The sequence below is a fragment of the Chiloscyllium plagiosum genome, unplaced genomic scaffold (genome assembly GCF_037043375.1).
Source record: "Chiloscyllium plagiosum isolate Xiang-an unplaced genomic scaffold, Cpla_swu_hap1 HiC_scaffold_35, whole genome shotgun sequence".
Classification (NCBI taxonomy): domain Eukaryota; kingdom Metazoa; phylum Chordata; class Chondrichthyes; order Orectolobiformes; family Hemiscylliidae; genus Chiloscyllium; species Chiloscyllium plagiosum.
In genome coordinates, this window is record NW_028270173.1 from 26,034,823 (window position 1) to 26,050,273 (window position 15,451).

Here is a 15,451-nt window from a genome sequence, read left to right on the forward strand (position 1 = left end):
TCTTCACAACAGAGCGTCATTGATGTTCTAGCATTGAATATCTTTGAATAATGAGTGGCACAGACAGAGTCAATAGCCGGAGTCATAGTTTGAAGATATTAGGCGGAAAGTATCAAGGAGACGTCAGCGGTAGGTTCTTTACGCAGAAAGTTGTGAATGCATGGAATGGGTTGCCAGCTGTGGTGGTGGAAGCAGAGTCATTGGGGTCATTTAAGGAACTGCTGGACGTGCACATGGAGAGCAGTGAGTTGAGGGTTGCGTAGGTTACATTACATTAGGATGAAACCTCGGCACAACATCGTGGGCCAAAGGGCCTGTTCTGTGCTGTACTTTTCTATGTTCTATGATCTATTTGAGGCTGGATTGGAGAAATAGTTGGCATGCTTCCAAAACCAAGGGATGGGCAGGAAAGTGAAGTTGATCATTAACTTTAGCGAGCAGGCTTGATCTGTGGGCTATTCCTACCACCATCTCTATGTTCTTGTGTTTATAAAAATGAGTTGTGCTGATTGTGTACACGTAACACGTTAATGTTATAATTAAAGTAGAACTCATTTCCATTTTAAGAAGAGCGTTCTCCACTTGGTCAGGAACCATCCAGGCAAACTATAAGTTGCAAGTAATAATTTTGAGCCTAGAATCCTATTTGTATTATTTACTTTATATATTTTGAAATAAAAAACAGTGTTCAGATAAAATCAAACCAGTCAAACAAACAGCGCTTCATTGCGATTTTCCTACTTGGTTTCTCGCTATATCAGCAATGGAGAAAGTCAGGGCTGCAGATGCTGGAGATTGGAGTCAGTTTGCTGCGCCACTGCACAGAATATCAAGAATACCGGTTTAGTTTCCTGCTGGAGTTCAAACTGTAGTAAAGTTCTAGCGTGCGCGCTTCGTAGGTGCATTAGTGGTTCAGTGGTAGAATTCTCGCCTGCCACGCGGGAGGCCCGGGTTCGATTCCCGGCCAATGCATTGTCGCCCCTTTAATTTCAAATGCTGCACGGCGTAACCAAGTTCAGCCCGATGCAATGTCTGTTTCGCCTAGCTGCAGACTCACCGATGTCCTGCTGCGCGCGCGGTTCACAGGAAAGTGTTTTCTCATCGGGTGGGGTAGAAATCACTGCTCTGCAGGCTCCGTTTCTGAGCATTTTCATGACGGAATCCACAGGTTTCTGGAAACTCATGGCATTTAGTAAAATCGACCTCGTGAGATGACCGGCCGTGATCCCAGAATGATGGGCCAGACTCCATACGCCGAATGAGATTAGAGTGGTGCTGGAAAAGCACAGCGGGGCAGGCAGCATCCGAGGACCAGCAAAATAGACCTCTCGGCCAGGAGTCCTTCGTCAGGAAGGGTACTGTCCTATATCCAAACATCTTCTGCTGCTTCATCAGTGACCTTCCTTCTGTCATATAGTCAGAAGTGGCCATTTTTGTTCACGATTGCATAATGATAGCACCACTGACAACTCCTCAGATACTGAAGCAGACCATACTAGGTTCAAATGCAGAAAGCCAATGCCCTCTGACGAACGCAATCGTCTTTCTTTGTGCGAGATGTGACTCCAACCAGTGGATAAACAAAGATTGTAAACCTACTCAGTTCTTCACAACAGAGCGTCATTGATGTTCTAGCATTGAATATCTTTGAATAATGAGTGGCACAGACAGAGTCAATAGCCGGAGTCATAGTTTGAAGATATTAGGCGGAAAGTATCAAGGAGACGTCAGCGGTAGGTTCTTTACGCAGAAAGTTGTGAATGCATGGAATGGGTTGCCAGCTGTGGTGGTGGAAGCAGAGTCATTGGGGTCATTTAAGGAACTGCTGGACATGCACATGGAGAGCAGTGAGTTGAGGGTTGCGTAGGTTACATTACATTAGGATGAAACCTCGGCACAACATCGTGGGCCAAAGGGCCTGTTCTGTGCTGTACTTTTCTATGTTCTATGATCTATTTGAGGCTGGATTGGAGAAATAGTTGGCATGCTTCCAAAACCAAGGGATGGGCAGGAAAGTGAAGTTGATCATTAACTTTAGCGAGCAGGCTTGATCTGTGGGCTATTCCTACCACCATCTCTATGTTCTTGTGTTTATAAAAATGAGTTGTGCTGATTGTGTGCACGTAACACGTTAATGTTATAATTAAAGTAGAACTCATTTCCATTTTAAGAAGAGCGTTCTCCACTTGGTCAGGAACCATCCAGGCAAACTATAAGTTGCAAGTAATAATTTTGAGCCTAGAATCCTATTTGTATTATTTACTTTATATATTTTGAAATAAAAAACAGTGTTCAGATAAAATCAAACCAGTCAAACAAACAGGGCTTCATTGCGATTTTCCTACTTGGTTTCTCGCTATATCAGCAATGGAGAAAGTCAGGGCTGCAGATGCTGGAGATTGGAGTCAGTTTGCTGCGCCACTGCACAGAATATCAAGAATACCGGTTTAGTTTCCTGCTGGAGTTCAAACTGTAGTAAAGTTCTAGCGTGCGCGGTCCGTAGGTGCATTGGTGGTTCAGTGGTAGAATTCTCGCCTCCCACGCGGGAGGCCCGGGTTCGATTCCCGGCCAATGCATTGTCGCCCCTTTAATTTCAAATGCTGCACGGCGTAACCAAGTTCAGCCCGATGCAATGTCTGTTTCGCCTAGCTGCAGACTCACCGATGTCCTGCTGCGCGCGCGGTTCACAGGAAAGTGTTTTCTCATCGGGTGGGGTAGAAATCACTGCTCTGCAGGCTCCGTTTCTGAGCATTTTCATGACGGAATCCACAGGTTTCTGGAAACTCATGGCATTTAGTAAAATCGACCTCGTGAGATGACCGGCCGTGATCCCAGAATGATGGGCCAGACTCCATACGCCGAATGAGATTAGAGTGGTGCTGGAAAAGCACAGCGGGGCAGGCAGCATCCGAGGACCAGCAAAATAGACCTCTCGGCCAGGAGTCCTTCGTCAGGAAGGGTACTGTCCTATATCCAAACATCTTCTGCTGCTTCATCAGTGACCTTCCTTCTGTCATATAGTCAGAAGTGGCCATTTTTGTTCACGATTGCATAATGATAGCACCACTGACAACTCCTCAGATACTGAAGCAGACCATACTAGGTTCAAATGCAGAAAGCCAATGCCCTCTGACGAACGCAATCGTCTTTCTTTGTGCGAGATGTGACTCCAACCAGTGGATAAACAAAGATTGTAAACCTACTCAGTTCTTCACAACAGAGCGTCATTGATGTTCTAGCATTGAATATCTTTGAATAATGAGTGGCACAGACAGAGTCAATAGCCGGAGTCATAGTTTGAAGATATTAGGCGGAAAGTATCAAGGAGACGTCAGCGGTAGGTTCTTTACGCAGAAAGTTGTGAATGCATGGAATGGGTTGCCAGCTGTGGTGGTGGAAGCAGAGTCATTGGGGTCATTTAAGGAACTGCTGGACGTGCACATGGAGAGCAGTGAGTTGAGGGTTGCGTAGGTTACATTACATTAGGATGAAACCTCGGCACAACATCGTGGCCCAAAGGGCCTGTTCTGTGCTGTACTTTTCTATGTTCTATGATCTATTTGAGGCTGGATTGGAGAAATAGTTGGCATGCTTCCAAAACCAAGGGATGGGCAGGAAAGTGAAGTTGATCATTAACTTTAGCGAGCAGGCTTGATCTGTGGGCTATTCCTACCACCATCTCTATGTTCTTGTGTTTATAAATATGAGTTGTGCTGATTGTGTGCACGTAACACGTTAATGTTATAATTAAAGTAGAACTCATTTCCATTTTAAGAAGAGCGTTCTCCACTTGGTCAGGAACCATCCAGGCAAACTATAAGTTGCAAGTAATAATTTTGAGCCTAGAATCCTATTTGTATTATTTACTTTATATATTTTGAAATAAAAAACAGTGTTCAGATAAAATCAAACCAGTCAAACAAACAGCGCTTCATTGCGATTTTCCTACTTGGTTTCTCGCTATATCAGCAATGGAGAAAGTCAGGGCTGCAGATGCTGGAGATTGGAGTCAGTTTGCTGCGCCACTGCACAGAATATCAAGAATACCGGTTTAGTTTCCTGCTGGAGTTCAAACTGTAGTAAAGTTCTAGCGTGCGCGGTCCGTAGGTGCATTGGTGGTTCAGTGGTAGAATTCTCGCCTGCCACGCGGGAGGCCCGGGTTCGATTCCCGGCCAATGCATTGTCGCCCCTTTAATTTCAAATGCTGCACGGCGTAACCAAGTTCAGCCCGATGCAATGTCTGTTTCGCCTAGCTGCAGACTCACCGATGTCCTGCTGCGCGCGCGGTTCACAGGAAAGTGTTTTCTCATCGGGTGGGGTAGAAATCACTGCTCTGCAGGCTCCGTTTCTGAGCATTTTCATGACGGAATCCACAGGTTTCTGGAAACTCATGGCATTTAGTAAAATCGACCTCGTGAGATGACCGGCCGTGATCCCAGAATGATGGGCCAGACTCCATACGCCGAATGAGATTAGAGTGGTGCTGGAAAAGCACAGCGGGGCAGGCAGCATCCGAGGACCAGCAAAATAGACCTCTCGGCCAGGAGTCCTTCGTCAGGAAGGGTACTGTCCTATATCCAAACATCTTCTGCTGCTTCATCAGTGACCTTCCTTCTGTCATATAGTCAGAAGTGGCCATTTTTGTTCACGATTGCATAATGATAGCACCACTGACAACTCCTCAGATACTGAAGCAGACCATACTAGGTTCAAATGCAGAAAGCCAATGCCCTCTGACGAACGCAATCGTCTTTCTTTGTGCGAGATGTGACTCCAACCAGTGGATAAACAAAGATTGTAAACCTACTCAGTTCTTCACAACAGAGCGTCATTGATGTTCTAGCATTGAATATCTTTGAATAATGAGTGGCACAGACAGAGTCAATAGCCGGAGTCATAGTTTGAAGATATTAGGCGGAAAGTATCAAGGAGACGTCAGCGGTAGGTTCTTTACGCAGAAAGTTGTGAATGCATGGAATGGGTTGCCAGCTGTGGTGGTGGAAGCAGAGTCATTGGGGTCATTTAAGGAACTGCTGGACGTGCACATGGAGAGCAGTGAGTTGAGGGTTGCGTAGGTTACATTACATTAGGATGAAACCTCGGCACAACATCGTGGGCCAAAGGGCCTGTTCTGTGCTGTACTTTTCTATGTTCTATGATCTATTTGAGGCTGGATTGGAGAAATAGTTGGCATGCTTCCAAAACCAAGGGATGGGCAGGAAAGTGAAGTTGATCATTAACTTTAGCGAGCAGGCTTGATCTGTGGGCTATTCCTACCACCATCTCTATGTTCTTGTGTTTATAAAAATGAGTTGTGCTGATTGTGTGCACGTAACACGTTAATGTTATAATTAAAGTAGAACTCATTTCCATTTTAAGAAGAGCGTTCTCCACTTGGTCAGGAACCATCCAGGCAAACTATAAGTTGCAAGTAATAATTTTGAGCCTAGAATCCTATTTGTATTATTTACTTTATATATTTTGAAATAAAAAACAGTGTTCAGATAAAATCAAACCAGTCAAACAAACAGCGCTTCATTGCGATTTTCCTACTTGGTTTCTCGCTATATCAGCAATGGAGAAAGTCAGGGCTGCAGATGCTGGAGATTGGAGTCAGTTTGCTGCGCCACTGCACAGAATATCAAGAATACCGGTTTAGTTTCCTGCTGGAGTTCAAACTGTAGTAAAGTTCTAGCGTGCGCGGTCCGTAGGTGCATTGGTGGTTCAGTGGTAGAATTCTCGCCTGCCACGCGGGAGGCCCGGGTTCGATTCCCGGCCAATGCATTGTCGCCCCTTTAATTTCAAATGCTGCACGGCGTAACCAAGTTCAGCCCGATGCAATGTCTGTTTCGCCTAGCTGCAGACTCACCGATGTCCTGCTGCGCGCGCGGTTCACAGGAAAGTGTTTTCTCATCGGGTGGGGTAGAAATCACTGCTCTGCAGGCTCCGTTTCTGAGCATTTTCATGACGGAATCCACAGGTTTCTGGAAACTCATGGCATTTAGTAAAATCGACCTCGTGAGATGACCGGCCGTGATCCCAGAATGATGGGCCAGACTCCATACGCCGAATGAGATTAGAGTGGTGCTGGAAAAGCACAGCGGGGCAGGCAGCATCCGAGGACCAGCAAAATAGACCTCTCGGCCAGGAGTCCTTCGTCAGGAAGGGTACTGTCCTATATCCAAACATCTTCTGCTGCTTCATCAGTGACCTTCCTTCTGTCATATAGTCAGAAGTGGCCATTTTTGTTCACGATTGCATAATGATAGCACCACTGACAACTCCTCAGATACTGAAGCAGACCATACTAGGTTCAAATGCAGAAAGCCAATGCCCTCTGACGAACGCAATCGTCTTTCTTTGTGCGAGATGTGACTCCAACCAGTGGATAAACAAAGATTGTAAACCTACTCAGTTCTTCACAACAGAGCGTCATTGATGTTCTAGCATTGAATATCTTTGAATAATGAGTGGCACAGACAGAGTCAATAGCCGGAGTCATAGTTTGAAGATATTAGGCGGAAAGTATCAAGGAGACGTCAGCGGTAGGTTCTTTACGCAGAAAGTTGTGAATGCATGGAATGGGTTGCCAGCTGTGGTGGTGGAAGCAGAGTCATTGGGGTCATTTAAGGAACTGCTGGACGTGCACATGGAGAGCAGTGAGTTGAGGGTTGCGTAGGTTACATTACATTAGGATGAAACCTCGGCACAACATCGTGGGCCAAAGGGCCTGTTCTGTGCTGTACTTTTCTATGTTCTATGATCTATTTGAGGCTGGATTGGAGAAATAGTTGGCATGCTTCCAAAACCAAGGGATGGGCAGGAAAGTGAAGTTGATCATTAACTTTAGCGAGCAGGCTTGATCTGTGGGCTATTCCTACCACCATCTCTATGTTCTTGTGTTTATAAATATGAGTTGTGCTGATTGTGTGCACGTAACACGTTAATGTTATAATTAAAGTAGAACTCATTTCCATTTTAAGAAGAGCGTTCTCCACTTGGTCAGGAACCATCCAGGCAAACTATAAGTTGCAAGTAATAATTTTGAGCCTAGAATCCTATTTGTATTATTTACTTTATATATTTTGAAATAAAAAACAGTGTTCAGATAAAATCAAACCAGTCAAACAAACAGCGCTTCATTGCGATTTTCCTACTTGGTTTCTCGCTATATCAGCAATGGAGAAAGTCAGGGCTGCAGATGCTGGAGATTGGAGTCAGTTTGCTGCGCCACTGCACAGAATATCAAGAATACCGGTTTAGTTTCCTGCTGGAGTTCAAACTGGAGTAAAGTTCTAGCGTGCGCGGTCTGTAGGTGCATTGGTGGTTCAGTGGTAGAATTCTCGCCTGCCACGCGGGAGGCCCGGGTTCGATTCCCGGCCAATGCATTGTCGCCCCTTTAATTTCAAATGCTGCACGGCGTAACCAAGTTCAGCCCGATGCAATGTCTGTTTCGCCGAGCTGCAGACTCACCGATGTCCTGTTGCGCGCGCGGTTCACAGGAAAGTGTTTTCTCATCGGGTGGGGTAGAAATCACTGCTCTGCAGGCTCCGTTTCTGAGCATTTTCATGACGGAATCCACAGGTTTCTGGAAACTCATGGCATTTACTAAAATCGACCTCGTGAGATGACCGGCCGTGATCCCAGAATGATGGGCCAGACTCCATACGCCGAATGAGATTAGAGTGGTGCTGGAAAAGCACAGCGGGGCAGGCAGCATCCGAGGACCAGCAAAATAGACCTCTCGGCCAGGAGTCCTTCGTCAGGAAGGGTACTGTCCTATATCCAAACATCTTCTGCTGCTTCATCAGTGACCTTCCTTCTGTCATATAGTCAGAAGTGGCCATTTTTGTTCACGATTGCATAATGATAGCACCACTGACAACTCCTCAGATACTGAAGCAGACCATACTAGGTTCAAATGCAGAAAGCCAATGCCCTCTGACGAACGCAATCGTCTTTCTTTGTGCGAGATGTGACTCCAACCAGTGGATAAACAAAGATTGTAAACCTACTCAGTTCTTCACAACAGAGCGTCATTGATGTTCTAGCATTGAATATCTTTGAATAATGAGTGGCACAGACAGAGTCAATAGCCGGAGTCATAGTTTGAAGATATTAGGCGGAAAGTATCAAGGAGACGTCAGCGGTAGGTTCTTTACGCAGAAAGTTGTGAATGCATGGAATGGGTTGCCAGCTGTGGTGGTGGAAGCAGAGTCATTGGGGTCATTTAAGGAACTGCTGGACGTGCACATGGAGAGCAGTGAGTTGAGGGTTGCGTAGGTTACATTACATTAGGATGAAACCTCGGCACAACATCGTGGGCCAAAGGGCCTGTTCTGTGCTGTACTTTTCTATGTTCTATGATCTATTTGAGGCTGGATTGGAGAAATAGTTGGCATGCTTCCAAAACCAAGGGATGGGCAGGAAAGTGAAGTTGATCATTAACTTTAGCGAGCAGGCTTGATCTGTGGGCTATTCCTACCACCATCTCTATGTTCTTGTGTTTATAAATATGAGTTGTGCTGATTGTGTGCACGTAACACGTTAATGTTATAATTAAAGTAGAACTCATTTCCATTTTAAGAAGAGCGTTCTCCACTTGGTCAGGAACCATCCAGGCAAACTATAAGTTGCAAGTAATAATTTTGAGCCTAGAATCCTATTTGTATTATTTACTTTATATATTTTGAAATAAAAAACAGTGTTCAGATAAAATCAAACCAGTCAAACAAACAGCGCTTCATTGCGATTTTCCTACTTGGTTTCTCGCTATATCAGCAATGGAGAAAGTCAGGGCTGCAGATGCTGGAGATTGGAGTCAGTTTGCTGCGCCACTGCACAGAATATCAAGAATACCGGTTTAGTTTCCTGCTGGAGTTCAAACTGTAGTAAAGTTCTAGCGTGCGCGGTCCGTAGGTGCATTGGTGGTTCAGTGGTAGAATTCTCGCCTGCCACGCGGGAGGCCCGGGTTCGATTCCCGGCCAATGCATTGTCGCCCCTTTAATTTCAAATGCTGCACGGCGTAACCAAGTTCAGCCCGATGCAATGTCTGTTTCGCCTAGCTGCAGACTCACCGATGTCCTGCTGCGCGCGCGGTTCACAGGAAAGTGTTTTCTCATCGGGTGGGGTAGAAATCACTGCTCTGCAGGCTCCGTTTCTGAGCATTTTCATGACGGAATCCACAGGTTTCTGGAAACTCATGGCATTTAGTAAAATCGACCTCGTGAGATGACCGGCCGTGATCCCAGAATGATGGGCCAGACTCCATACGCCGAATGAGATTAGAGTGGTGCTGGAAAAGCACAGCGGGGCAGGCAGCATCCGAGGACCAGCAAAATAGACCTCTCGGCCAGGAGTCCTTCGTCAGGAAGGGTACTGTCCTATATCCAAACATCTTCTGCTGCTTCATCAGTGACCTTCCTTCTGTCATATAGTCAGAAGTGGCCATTTTTGTTCACGATTGCATAATGATAGCACCACTGACAACTCCTCAGATACTGAAGCAGACCATACTAGGTTCAAATGCAGAAAGCCAATGCCCTCTGACGAACGCAATCGTCTTTCTTTGTGCGAGATGTGACTCCAACCAGTGGATAAACAAAGATTGTAAACCTACTCAGTTCTTCACAACAGAGCGTCATTGATGTTCTAGCATTGAATATCTTTGAATAATGAGTGGCACAGACAGAGTCAATAGCCGGAGTCATAGTTTGAAGATATTAGGCGGAAAGTATCAAGGAGACGTCAGCGGTAGGTTCTTTACGCAGAAAGTTGTGAATGCATGGAATGGGTTGCCAGCTGTGGTGGTGGAAGCAGAGTCATTGGGGTCATTTAAGGAACTGCTGGACGTGCACATGGAGAGCAGTGAGTTGAGGGTTGCGTAGGTTACATTACATTAGGATGAAACCTCGGCACAACATCGTGGGCCAAAGGGCCTGTTCTGTGCTGTACTTTTCTATGTTCTATGATCTATTTGAGGCTGGATTGGAGAAATAGTTGGCATGCTTCCAAAACCAAGGGATGGGCAGGAAAGTGAAGTTGATCATTAACTTTAGCGAGCAGGCTTGATCTGTGGGCTATTCCTACCACCATCTCTATGTTCTTGTGTTTATAAATATGAGTTGTGCTGATTGTGTGCACGTAACACGTTAATGTTATAATTAAAGTAGAACTCATTTCCATTTTAAGAAGAGCGTTCTCCACTTGGTCAGGAACCATCCAGGCAAACTATAAGTTGCAAGTAATAATTTTGAGCCTAGAATCCTATTTGTATTATTTACTTTATATATTTTGAAATAAAAAACAGTGTTCAGATAAAATCAAACCAGTCAAACAAACAGCGCTTCATTGCGATTTTCCTACTTGGTTTCTCGCTATATCAGCAATGGAGAAAGTCAGGGCTGCAGATGCTGGAGATTGGAGTCAGTTTGCTGCGCCACTGCACAGAATATCAAGAATACCGGTTTAGTTTCCTGCTGGAGTTCAAACTGTAGTAAAGTTCTAGCGTGCGCGGTCTGTAGGTGCATTGGTGGTTCAGTGGTAGAATTCTCGCCTGCCACGCGGGAGGCCCGGGTTCGATTCCCGGCCAATGCATTGTCGCCCCTTTAATTTCAAATGCTGCACGGCGTAACCAAGTTCAGCCCGATGCAATGTCTGTTTCGCCGAGCTGCAGACTCACCGATGTCCTGTTGCGCGCGCGGTTCACAGGAAAGTGTTTTCTCATCGGGTGGGGTAGAAATCACTGCTCTGCAGGCTCCGTTTCTGAGCATTTTCATGACGGAATCCACAGGTTTCTGGAAACTCATGGCATTTACTAAAATCGACCTCGTGAGATGACCGGCCGTGATCCCAGAATGATGGGCCAGACTCCATACGCCGAATGAGATTAGAGTGGTGCTGGAAAAGCACAGCGGGGCAGGCAGCATCCGAGGACCAGCAAAATAGACCTCTCGGCCAGGAGTCCTTCGTCAGGAAGGGTACTGTCCTATATCCAAACATCTTCTGCTGCTTCATCAGTGACCTTCCTTCTGTCATATAGTCAGAAGTGGCCATTTTTGTTCACGATTGCATAATGATAGCACCACTGACAACTCCTCAGATACTGAAGCAGACCATACTAGGTTCAAATGCAGAAAGCCAATGCCCTCTGACGAACGCAATCGTCTTTCTTTGTGCGAGATGTGACTCCAACCAGTGGATAAACAAAGATTGTAAACCTACTCAGTTCTTCACAACAGAGCGTCATTGATGTTCTAGCATTGAATATCTTTGAATAATGAGTGGCACAGACAGAGTCAATAGCCGGAGTCATAGTTTGAAGATATTAGGCGGAAAGTATCAAGGAGACGTCAGCGGTAGGTTCTTTACGCAGAAAGTTGTGAATGCATGGAATGGGTTGCCAGCTGTGGTGGTGGAAGCAGAGTCATTGGGGTCATTTAAGGAACTGCTGGACGTGCACATGGAGAGCAGTGAGTTGAGGGTTGCGTAGGTTACATTACATTAGGATGAAACCTCGGCACAACATCGTGGGCCAAAGGGCCTGTTCTGTGCTGTACTTTTCTATGTTCTATGATCTATTTGAGGCTGGATTGGAGAAATAGTTGGCATGCTTCCAAAACCAAGGGATGGGCAGGAAAGTGAAGTTGATCATTAACTTTAGCGAGCAGGCTTGATCTGTGGGCTATTCCTACCACCATCTCTATGTTCTTGTGTTTATAAATATGAGTTGTGCTGATTGTGTGCACGTAACACGTTAATGTTATAATTAAAGTAGAACTCATTTCCATTTTAAGAAGAGCGTTCTCCACTTGGTCAGGAACCATCCAGGCAAACTATAAGTTGCAAGTAATAATTTTGAGCCTAGAATCCTATTTGTATTATTTACTTTATATATTTTGAAATAAAAAACAGTGTTCAGATAAAATCAAACCAGTCAAACAAACAGCGCTTCATTGCGATTTTCCTACTTGGTTTCTCGCTATATCAGCAATGGAGAAAGTCAGGGCTGCAGATGCTGGAGATTGGAGTCAGTTTGCTGCGCCACTGCACAGAATATCAAGAATACCGGTTTAGTTTCCTGCTGGAGTTCAAACTGTAGTAAAGTTCTAGCGTGCGCGGTCCGTAGGTGCATTGGTGGTTCAGTGGTAGAATTCTCGCCTGCCACGCGGGAGGCCCGGGTTCGATTCCCGGCCAATGCATTGTCGCCCCTTTAATTTCAAATGCTGCACGGCGTAACCAAGTTCAGCCCGATGCAATGTCTGTTTCGCCTAGCTGCAGACTCACCGATGTCCTGCTGCGCGCGCGGTTCACAGGAAAGTGTTTTCTCATCGGGTGGGGTAGAAATCACTGCTCTGCAGGCTCCGTTTCTGAGCATTTTCATGACGGAATCCACAGGTTTCTGGAAACTCATGGCATTTAGTAAAATCGACCTCGTGAGATGACCGGCCGTGATCCCAGAATGATGGGCCAGACTCCATACGCCGAATGAGATTAGAGTGGTGCTGGAAAAGCACAGCGGGGCAGGCAGCATCCGAGGACCAGCAAAATAGACCTCTCGGCCAGGAGTCCTTCGTCAGGAAGGGTACTGTCCTATATCCAAACATCTTCTGCTGCTTCATCAGTGACCTTCCTTCTGTCATATAGTCAGAAGTGGCCATTTTTGTTCACGATTGCATAATGATAGCACCACTGACAACTCCTCAGATACTGAAGCAGACCATACTAGGTTCAAATGCAGAAAGCCAATGCCCTCTGACGAACGCAATCGTCTTTCTTTGTGCGAGATGTGACTCCAACCAGTGGATAAACAAAGATTGTAAACCTACTCAGTTCTTCACAACAGAGCGTCATTGATGTTCTAGCATTGAATATCTTTGAATAATGAGTGGCACAGACAGAGTCAATAGCCGGAGTCATAGTTTGAAGATATTAGGCGGAAAGTATCAAGGAGACGTCAGCGGTAGGTTCTTTACGCAGAAAGTTGTGAATGCATGGAATGGGTTGCCAGCTGTGGTGGTGGAAGCAGAGTCATTGGGGTCATTTAAGGAACTGCTGGACGTGCACATGGAGAGCAGTGAGTTGAGGGTTGCGTAGGTTACATTACATTAGGATGAAACCTCGGCACAACATCGTGGGCCAAAGGGCCTGTTCTGTGCTGTACTTTTCTATGTTCTATGATCTATTTGAGGCTGGATTGGAGAAATAGTTGGCATGCTTCCAAAACCAAGGGATGGGCAGGAAAGTGAAGTTGATCATTAACTTTAGCGAGCAGGCTTGATCTGTGGGCTATTCCTACCACCATCTCTATGTTCTTGTGTTTATAAATATGAGTTGTGCTGATTGTGTGCACGTAACACGTTAATGTTATAATTAAAGTAGAACTCATTTCCATTTTAAGAAGAGCGTTCTCCACTTGGTCAGGAACCATCCAGGCAAACTATAAGTTGCAAGTAATAATTTTGAGCCTAGAATCCTATTTGTATTATTTACTTTATATATTTTGAAATAAAAAACAGTGTTCAGATAAAATCAAACCAGTCAAACAAACAGCGCTTCATTGCGATTTTCCTACTTGGTTTCTCGCTATATCAGCAATGGAGAAAGTCAGGGCTGCAGATGCTGGAGATTGGAGTCAGTTTGCTGCGCCACTGCACAGAATATCAAGAATACCGGTTTAGTTTCCTGCTGGAGTTCAAACTGTAGTAAAGTTCTAGCGTGCGCGGTCCGTAGGTGCATTGGTGGTTCAGTGGTAGAATTCTCGCCTGCCACGCGGGAGGCCCGGGTTCGATTCCCGGCCAATGCATTGTCGCCCCTTTAATTTCAAATGCTGCACGGCGTAACCAAGTTCAGCCCGATGCAATGTCTGTTTCGCCTAGCTGCAGACTCACCGATGTCCTGCTGCGCGCGCGGTTCACAGGAAAGTGTTTTCTCATCGGGTGGGGTAGAAATCACTGCTCTGCAGGCTCCGTTTCTGAGCATTTTCATGACGGAATCCACAGGTTTCTGGAAACTCATGGCATTTAGTAAAATCGACCTCGTGAGATGACCGGCCGTGATCCCAGAATGATGGGCCAGACTCCATACGCCGAATGAGATTAGAGTGGTGCTGGAAAAGCACAGCGGGGCAGGCAGCATCCGAGGACCAGCAAAATAGACCTCTCGGCCAGGAGTCCTTCGTCAGGAAGGGTACTGTCCTATATCCAAACATCTTCTGCTGCTTCATCAGTGACCTTCCTTCTGTCATATAGTCAGAAGTGGCCATTTTTGTTCACGATTGCATAATGATAGCACCACTGACAACTTCTCAGATACTGAAGCAGACCATACTAGGTTCAAATGCAGAAAGCCAATGCCCTCTGACGAACGCAATCGTCTTTCTTTGTGCGAGATGTGACTCCAACCAGTGGATAAACAAAGATTGTAAACCTACTCAGTTCTTCACAACAGAGCGTCATTGATGTTCTAGCATTGAATATCTTTGAATAATGAGTGGCACAGACAGAGTCAATAGCCGGAGTCATAGTTTGAAGATATTAGGCGGAAAGTATCAAGGAGACGTCAGCGGTAGGTTCTTTACGCAGAAAGTTGTGAATGCATGGAATGGGTTGCCAGCTGTGGTGGTGGAAGCAGAGTCATTGGGGTCATTTAAGGAACTGCTGGACGTGCACATGGAGAGCAGTGAGTTGAGGGTTGCGTAGGTTACATTACATTAGGATGAAACCTCGGCACAACATCGTGGGCCAAAGGGCCTGTTCTGTGCTGTACTTTTCTATGTTCTATGATCTATTTGAGGCTGGATTGGAGAAATAGTTGGCATGCTTCCAAAACCAAGGGATGGGCAGGAAAGTGAAGTTGATCATTAACTTTAGCGAGCAGGCTTGATCTGTGGGCTATTCCTACCACCATCTCTATGTTCTTGTGTTTATAAATATGAGTTGTGCTGATTGTGTGCACGTAACACGTTAATGTTATAATTAAAGTAGAACTCATTTCCATTTTAAGAAGAGCGTTCTCCACTTGGTCAGGAACCATCCAGGCAAACTATAAGTTGCAAGTAATAATTTTGAGCCTAGAATCCTATTTGTATTATTTACTTTATATATTTTGAAATAAAAAACAGTGTTCAGATAAAATCAAACCAGTCAAACAAACAGCGCTTCATTGCGATTTTCCTACTTGGTTTCTCGCTATATCAGCAATGGAGAAAGTCAGGGCTGCAGATGCTGGAGATTGGAGTCAGTTTGCTGCGCCACTGCACAGAATATCAAGAATACCGGTTTAGTTTCCTGCTGGAGTTCAAACTGTAGTAAAGTTCTAGCGTGCGCGGTCCGTAGGTGCATTGGTGGTTCAGTGGTAGAATTCTCGCCTGCCACGCGGGAGGCCCGGGTTCGATTCCCGGCCAATGCATTGTCGCCCCTTTAATTTCAAATGCTGCACGGCGTAACCAAGT

At 45.6% G+C, this 15,451-nt stretch overlaps 10 non-coding genes across 10 annotated transcripts; all 10 read left to right on the top strand.

Moving 5' to 3' along the window:
* Window positions 1-901: 901 nt before the first annotated feature.
* Window positions 902-972, top strand: trnag-gcc (transfer RNA glycine (anticodon GCC)). Its single transcript has one exon. It is a non-coding gene; the product is annotated as a tRNA-Gly (tRNA).
* A 1,533-nt stretch (window positions 973-2,505) lies between these two features.
* Window positions 2,506-2,576, top strand: trnag-ccc (transfer RNA glycine (anticodon CCC)). Its single transcript has one exon. It is a non-coding gene; the product is annotated as a tRNA-Gly (tRNA).
* Window positions 2,577-4,109: 1,533 nt separating this feature from the next.
* On the top strand, window positions 4,110-4,180 carry trnag-gcc (transfer RNA glycine (anticodon GCC)). The gene has a single exon. It is a non-coding gene; the product is annotated as a tRNA-Gly (tRNA).
* Window positions 4,181-5,713: 1,533 nt separating this feature from the next.
* Window positions 5,714-5,784, top strand: trnag-gcc (transfer RNA glycine (anticodon GCC)). The gene has a single exon. It is a non-coding gene; the product is annotated as a tRNA-Gly (tRNA).
* Window positions 5,785-7,317: 1,533 nt separating this feature from the next.
* trnag-gcc (transfer RNA glycine (anticodon GCC)) lies at window positions 7,318-7,388 on the top strand. Its single transcript has one exon. It is a non-coding gene; the product is annotated as a tRNA-Gly (tRNA).
* Window positions 7,389-8,921: 1,533 nt separating this feature from the next.
* On the top strand, window positions 8,922-8,992 carry trnag-gcc (transfer RNA glycine (anticodon GCC)). Its single transcript has one exon. It is a non-coding gene; the product is annotated as a tRNA-Gly (tRNA).
* A 1,533-nt stretch (window positions 8,993-10,525) lies between these two features.
* trnag-gcc (transfer RNA glycine (anticodon GCC)) lies at window positions 10,526-10,596 on the top strand. Its single transcript has one exon. It is a non-coding gene; the product is annotated as a tRNA-Gly (tRNA).
* Window positions 10,597-12,129: 1,533 nt separating this feature from the next.
* On the top strand, window positions 12,130-12,200 carry trnag-gcc (transfer RNA glycine (anticodon GCC)). Its single transcript has one exon. It is a non-coding gene; the product is annotated as a tRNA-Gly (tRNA).
* Window positions 12,201-13,733: 1,533 nt separating this feature from the next.
* On the top strand, window positions 13,734-13,804 carry trnag-gcc (transfer RNA glycine (anticodon GCC)). The gene has a single exon. It is a non-coding gene; the product is annotated as a tRNA-Gly (tRNA).
* A 1,533-nt stretch (window positions 13,805-15,337) lies between these two features.
* On the top strand, window positions 15,338-15,408 carry trnag-gcc (transfer RNA glycine (anticodon GCC)). Its single transcript has one exon. It is a non-coding gene; the product is annotated as a tRNA-Gly (tRNA).
* The last annotated feature ends 43 nt before the right edge of the window (window positions 15,409-15,451 follow it).